The sequence below is a fragment of the Dipodomys ordii genome, unplaced genomic scaffold (assembly GCF_000151885.1).
Source record: "Dipodomys ordii isolate 6190 unplaced genomic scaffold, Dord_2.0 Scaffold1, whole genome shotgun sequence".
NCBI lineage: Eukaryota > Metazoa > Chordata > Mammalia > Rodentia > Heteromyidae > Dipodomys > Dipodomys ordii.
The window spans coordinates 34,148,389-34,155,834 of record NW_012267217.1 but is presented as its reverse complement, the minus strand read 5'-3'; positions in this window follow the sequence as shown (position 1 = coordinate 34,155,834).

Sequence of the window (7,446 nt, the reverse complement as noted above, 5' to 3'; positions counted from 1 at the left end):
TTCTGATGGAGGCATAGAATTCCATTGTGTATATATACCACATTTTCTTGATCCATTCATCTACTGAGGGGCATCTGGGTTGGTTCCAGATCTTAGCTATGGTAAATAATGCTTCATAGCCATAAACTTTATATACTGCCTTAGCTGTGTCCCAGAGGCTCTGGCATGTTGTGTGGTCATTTACATTGAATTCCAGAAACGTTTGAATTCCCCGTATCTCTTCAGTGACCCACTGGGTCAGTCAGCAATGTATTGTTCAGTTTCCAGGTGTTTGAGTATTTTCTGTAATAGCTTTTGCTGTTGAATTTTAATTTTATTTGACTGTGGTCTGAGAGAATAGAGGTGGTAGTTTTGATTTTCTTGAATTTGCTGAAATTTGCTTTGTGACTTAGGATATGTTCTATTTTTGAGAATGTTCCAGGAGCTGCTGAGAAGAATGCGTTTTGTGACTCTGCTTAGTGAAATGTTCTGTAGATGTCTGTTTATGTCCAGCTGGTCAATTAGGTTAGTTAATGCTGGGATTTCTTTCATTAGTTTTGGCCTGGATGATCTATGCAATGTGCCAATGTTGTATAGTAAATGTGTTTGGATCTATGTGTATATTTGTTTGATGAAGTTGGAAGGTCCAGCATTTGATGCATAGATGTTTAGAATTGTTATGTCCTTCTGATGAAGAGTTCCCTTTATTAATATAACTTGTCCTTCTTTGCCTTTTTAAATTTTAATTTGAAATTATTTTTATTTGATTATTACTACTGCAGTCTGTTCATGAGGGCCCTTTCCTGGAAAGACTGTGTTCTAGTCTTTTACCTTGAGTGGTATTTGTTTTTGTCAGTTAGATGTGTCTCTTGTAAGCAGAAGATGGATAACTTTTGCCTTTTGATCAAACTAACCACTCTATGTCTTTTGATTAGAGAATTGAGTCCATTGATATTCCATATCATGTTACCCCTCCCCCTTTGTTGTTGGGATTCTTCTATTTTTTTTTCTATGTTTATCTGCTCATCTGATGGAGTCTGTTTTCTCTCCACACTTTATGTTTGTGTTGATTTTCTGTATGGAGGACATCTTTGAGTATCTTCTGTAGTGCTGGTTTGGTGGCAATAAATTATTTCAGTTTATGTTTATCATTGGATTTTTTTATTTGCCCTTTAGTTGTGAATGAAAGTTTGGCTGGATACAGTATTGTCAGTTGGTAGTTATTTACATTCAATGTTTGACATATATGATACCAAGACCTGCGTGCTTTTAGGATTTCAGCTGTAAAATATTTAGTTATTCTGACTGGTCCTTTGTATGTAGTAATGATTTTTCTCTCTAACAGCTTTAAGTATTGCCTCCTTATTCTCTAGTGGACCAGTTTGGCTCACAGTGTGGCAATGGGAGATTCTTTTCTGGTCTAGTCTGTTGGGTTTTCTATTAGCCTCTTATACCTGAATGGGATTTACTTCTTAAATGTGTGAGAAGTTTTCTGCTTTAATTCTGTGAAATATATTTTCTATATCTTTAGTTTGTAGCTCTTCCCTTTCCTTGACACCTGTTAGCTATAAATCAGATCTTCTGATTAAGTCTCTAAGTTCTTGCAAATTAATTTCCTGTTGCTTGGACTTTCTTTTTATATGGTTACTTACTCTCTCTCTCTATTTAATGTACTCTGTCTTCCGCATCATCTATTCTTCTGGTAATTCTTTGTGCCTTTATTTTTTTGTGTCCCTTCTGTTTGGTCATTTTTCAGGGGTAGCAACTCTTTATTGAAGACATTGAAGTCTTTTTTAAGATTCTGTTTTGACTTGTGCATTGCTTCATTTATTTGTGCTTTCTTTCATCCCTTTTAACAAAGTAGCTGTTTTTTCACTTATTCCTTGGCCATCTCTTGGAATTTGTTTAGCTTTTTATCTGTGTTTTTCATGAGTTCTTTCATTATTCTTTGGTTAGGCTTGTCTCATTCATGAAATGTCATGTCGAGCTTTCCTACCTTTTCATTAATCATTTCTATCAGTGTGGCATTTTCCCTAGCTCACAATCTTTCTGTTCTATTGTTGAATGGTTGCTGTTTCCTAGCAGTATTGTATTTACTCAATTTCTTATATTTCTCATCTTTCTGTGATGGGCTTTACCCATTTGAAGACTTTTTTGTGTTGACTTTTGGATGTCTGAGACCTTCCTGATGGGTTGTTCAGTGTGTTCTTAGTTGAGTAGGCAATGGATGATTTTGATACAGTGTGTCTCTCATACTGATGCCAGGTGTTTGTCAGCTTTGGTAACTTAATCCCTGTCTAGGATGGTTGAAACTTTATGTATATATTAGTGCACCTTTGTTCACTTTTTCAGTTCCTCCAATTTTGCTGTATGTTTATTAGATTGGAGTACTTCTCCTTCCTCCTTTGTTAGGGGTGGAGGAAGGGTCAGTCACCCACTGAGTGGAAAACCAGAACCTCAGCCTCTGCCCATGCCTGCATGGAACTTGGTGGGAGCAGGTCTCTGGTTCACTACTGTGACCTGGACGGGTCTTTGGACTTGGTGCTTGTCTGTGTACATGTGGCTGAAATCTGGAAGCCTGTGCTTGACTTAGCTCTGTAGGCTCCTCAGACAAGAATGCAGGCCTTCAGTTTCTCTACCAATCCATCTTTAGTGTCAGTTTAAGACTTTAGGGTGCTTCTGGCCCCAAAAGTCCTGACTTTTAAGGTTAAAAGAATTTGGGAGATGAATCTTCCTTTTCCTGTTGGAAGAGCTTAATTTCTAGGGAGATTTAGAAAGCCTTTGATTGTTTTACCTTCAAAGACTACGAAAGTGTGAAGGATACTACTGTGGAGGTGTATTGATTTGGAATAGAAGATATGGCTTGTCCCCGAGTGAGTAGTAAACTTATTTCTGGTAAGTTCTGAGGAGCAGTCTGTAAGCTTGCTTCTGTTCTTGCTCCTTCTGATCATCAGAACTGCCCTTCATATAAAAATAAAGGTGCCTGGGTGGAAACCTCATGCAAGCAAATAAACCTGATGTGTCAGAATGTGTTGGCTCATGAGACCATTGTTTTTTTTAACACGACAGTACTCTTTTCCTACATATGGGCTGGGTAGGGATGATGCACTGGCTAAGTATGTGACTACCCAACATCCATCTATGAAAGTAATCCATGTTTGATCAGTCTCCCCATGGATGTGAGATGGGCAGTTTTAAAGACTCTTTTGCCAATACCTCTATACCTCTGTGAGGATTGCTGAGTGCAGGGAGGACCCATTTGCCAGAGCTTCTTGGTAGCTGGGAAATTACACTTTTTGCCATTGTCATGTTATTCAGGATTTGCCAAAGTGGCCCAGAAAAGTCTGCCTAGGTCAGAATTTACCTAGGCCAGAACCTCTTGGGGTTTCTTAATTTTACACTTGCTCTCCAAATGGTCACCAGTACTTTAAAATTTGACATCCAGGGACTCCTCTAAAACCTCTCCTCTTTTTCCTTTTTCTTTTCTTTTTTATTTCTACAGAAAGTTGGGGCAGGATAAATTGCTTTGAAAAAAGGGTGGAAGGGGTGGGGAGATGATAATCTCTATAAAATTCAGGAACATTTCAAGTTCTTGATAGTCCCTGCTGGATTCCTGAGTCTTTCCACTCAGTGCAGTACAACTATATTACAACCTGACCTATTCTCTGCCCTAGTTCACAGTGTTCCTGCCTTTCTGAGAAGTCTTCTCATAATTGCAATCATATGTGACTGTCTGGTCTGGTTGGCTGGCCAAGAGCTTTGCCATCTCTCCACCTCCAGCACTTACTTGAACATAAAGCTTGTGGATTTTAGCTAACATGTCTCCAGGTTGTATGTTTGACTTTCTTTAGGATCTATTGCTTTCCATCCGGGGCCTTTCTATCCTCCTGCCTCCTACATGTTCCCATGCATATATAGGACTTTCTAAATTCCAAGTTGAGCTATTGTTTCTTAGGAGTTGAATGCCTGTGATATGGAGGAAAGAACAGTTTTCTTTCTTCTCAAGATAAGAAGACTTCAGGCAAAATGAATGGAAAAGAATTTGTTTTTTGCCCTCTCCTTTTTTTCTCTATACCTGGAATGAGTATGGAGCTATCTCCAGCTGTGGTATGGATGATTTGGGGGAGTTTTGGACTTGTTCATTTACAGCTGCCACTATCTTCTACCCACTGTCACCACTGATGCAGCCATTCTTAAAGCAAATGAGTTGCACTTGCCTTATAGCTTGGTAAGCCAACACTCAAAGTTGGATTCTTTGCTTCCAGAAGATCAGTTTTTATGTACTTTTTTGAGATATATTATCTCCTTTCTCCCTTCAAACTGGAGGCAAATTCTGGTGGAGGAAGGGTCATAGGAAAATATTTTTTGTTTTTTCTCTTCCTGCTGACAGAGAAGAATTTTGGAAGTAGATGAAGATAGAGCTATCCAGAGAACAGACACTATGAGAGATTATGTCATAATATTTATAGGCCTTACACACTCAGGAAATCAATAACATTTCTGATCTAGGTCAGCTCTGATGTGTGGGCTTGTGGCCTCTGCTGTAAAGAATCCTGTCATGGCTGGTACAGTTGAGACTGGCAAACTATGTACCTAAGAAAACTGATGAATTCAGAATTATACAAAGCCAAGAGAATCTGATACATTTGATCAAAGTGTTGTAATGCTGTTACTTGTCTGCGAGATCTAGTGATCCTCAGCAATTGATTCAGTGAGTCTGCATTCAGCCCTTGACCGTTTAGGAAAATAGGAATTTATTTCCTAAGACTTTCAATTTTAGGATGCCATACAGGTCTTAAGGGTTCACATTACTTTTCTGGATTGCTCCACAATTATTAAGTCTCAGCTGTTTGCCTTTTCCTCTGTATGTATTTTTAACTTAATTAAAAAAATTGGTGGGATGAGGGTTTGAACTTAGGGCCCTGTACTTGGTAGTCAGACATTCTACTATTTGAACTACTTCACAGCATCTCCCTGCACATCTTATTTTTCACATAGGGCTTCACATTTGCACAGGGTCAACTTTAGACCATGTTCTTCTTAGTCTGGCCCTCCACACAGCTGGATCACAGGCACACACTACAATTCCCAGATTATTGTTTTGAGATAGAGTTTCACATTCTTGTCAGGGATTACTCAATGTCTACTTCTTGAGTAGTTGAGATTACAGGCATGAGCCACTGTGCCTGGTCTATAGTTGTTTTAAAGGTATTATGAGTGGAAAGCAGTTTGGTTATATTGTTCATATTGTAGTGATTCCTCTGGAGTCAGTTGGATTCTTGTAAACAAGTAATGCTTGTTAACACAAATACCTAGTTGATCAACTGAGTCCATATGACACAATGAAATGAGTAATATTAGACATTCTTGACAGAAATGTAGGAACAATGTATACCAATTCCTGATGGTTGATCCATGAGTCTAATCTTCTAACCTATTTCTTCTTTCTCTTCCTTTTCTTCAGCTGTACTTACATGGTAGCATTATCATATCTCCAGAGGGTCTGTGGTGATGCGGGGAGGGATAGCCAGGCTACCATATGTACATTTAGGGATGACTATGCCACAGACATCAGGACTTTATTGTAGTATTTTCATATAAAGTTTCTGAGTACAGTGTGTTGAGGCTCATAATTAAATTACTTAATCATTTGCTAATGCAAATCTCTTAGTTTTTCAATACTGAACTTGATATGTGGTACATAGTTAGATTTCTTAACATTGAAGTATTTTGGATCTTGTCTTTGCCTGCCCACTGCATTGGAATCTGTGCTTAAGGAACAACAGAAGTAATATAGTATATAGTCCATATTTCTCAGTGATTGAAGGACCAGCCACATACTGGATAGTACTGTGTTGACCTTGACCTGTTTCTTCTGAACAAGCTTCCTGATAGAAACACTGATTTCTGCACCTGGACAATCTCTTTTCCCTCTTACCAGTGCTGTGAGAGATGAAACTGGGAAGCTTTACTTATAACTTTTTAGGAACTATCTTCTTAGCAGTTGAATGAAACTAGTTTAGTTTAATTATATGGATGATTTATTTGCTTTGTCATTTTGTTGGTCAAATTAGTATGGATTGAAGGGGATTTAAAGTAGTGGGGATGTTACCCACTTCGTTAATTCGGTGTTTGTTATTTTAAATTTCTCCAGTTACATGGAGATATGGGAGCCATGCAGCAGTTGAAACAGGATTTCTGGAAGGGAGATGATGTGCCCTTCCTTGCTCACTCTAGGTAATTCCACCTATCAGGTGTGGCCACTGTGACATGCAGATGGCCTCATGTCTGTTCCACAGACAGGCCGACAGGCAAGGCAGTTGTGTTAAGCAGGTTCTTGGGAGCTACTTTTAGCTCTTTGAAAAATTTATATCTCAAAGCCCCAAAACTCTTTCCTGCGTCATAGCAGCTGGCCTACATTCACTAGACTATGTACTCTCTTCTGATATTCATGGGAGATGCAGTGAGCCATAGAGATCAGAAGAGGACTTATCCATCATTTCAATCAACCCCAGGTCTTGTTTCTAAGACTATAGAGATTCTTCTGGGATTCTCAGATATATATTATTTAAAGAGGACAAAGGTAACCAATTCTCTCTGGGGTTTCACACTCACTGAATTGAGATCTCACAGCATGTTGTCACTAATGGCGTGTACCTGTTTATTAATGCTGACATATGAACAGTTAACTGTGCGTGGCAGGGAAAGATGCATAATTTAAGAACAAAGCAGAGCAAAGCCTTTTTTTCTGCATTAGGGTAGGAGGTTCTGACATACATAGAAGGCTCATTTCCAGCCAGACTGTTGTTTTCCTGTGGTCAGGACATACATCTATGAAATAAGACTATAGATAACTGATTATAAAGGTTATTAAAGTATATAAATACTAATTTCATGCCTGTTCTCATTTAGATTGAGACACAAAGGTGGGACCCCTGATCATACACATTATCAGTGAAAGCAAATGAAATAAAATGATTCTTGGAATGATGTACAAGAGTAAATCTTCAAGTTGAGACAGAAAAGCAAATTAAATCCTTAGCCTAGCTGATACCTCATGAACAGAGTGAAGGTAACAGCTACACTGAGCTGGATAGTTCATAGCAATGCAGGTATCAATCAATGATATGAAACAATACTTTCCATAAGGCCAATATTGTAACTTAATAGTAAGCAAAATTTGGTTTCTTTTTTTAATATATTTTTATTGTGAAGATTCTGTACAGAGGGGTTACAGTTACATGAGCAAGGTAATGAGTCCATTTCCTATGGAGCATTGTTACCCCCTCCTTTGTTTTTTTCCTACCATCCTTTCCTGCCTCACCTTCCCCAAAACTTGTTTTTTTGTTCTTGATGTGAAGCACAGTGTAGTGTAAACCTTTCATATTCTGCCCTAGAATCTAGCATTGACCTCATAACTGTTTTAGAGTGAAGTCAAGCCAGAAAAAAATTACATTAGATTAAGGT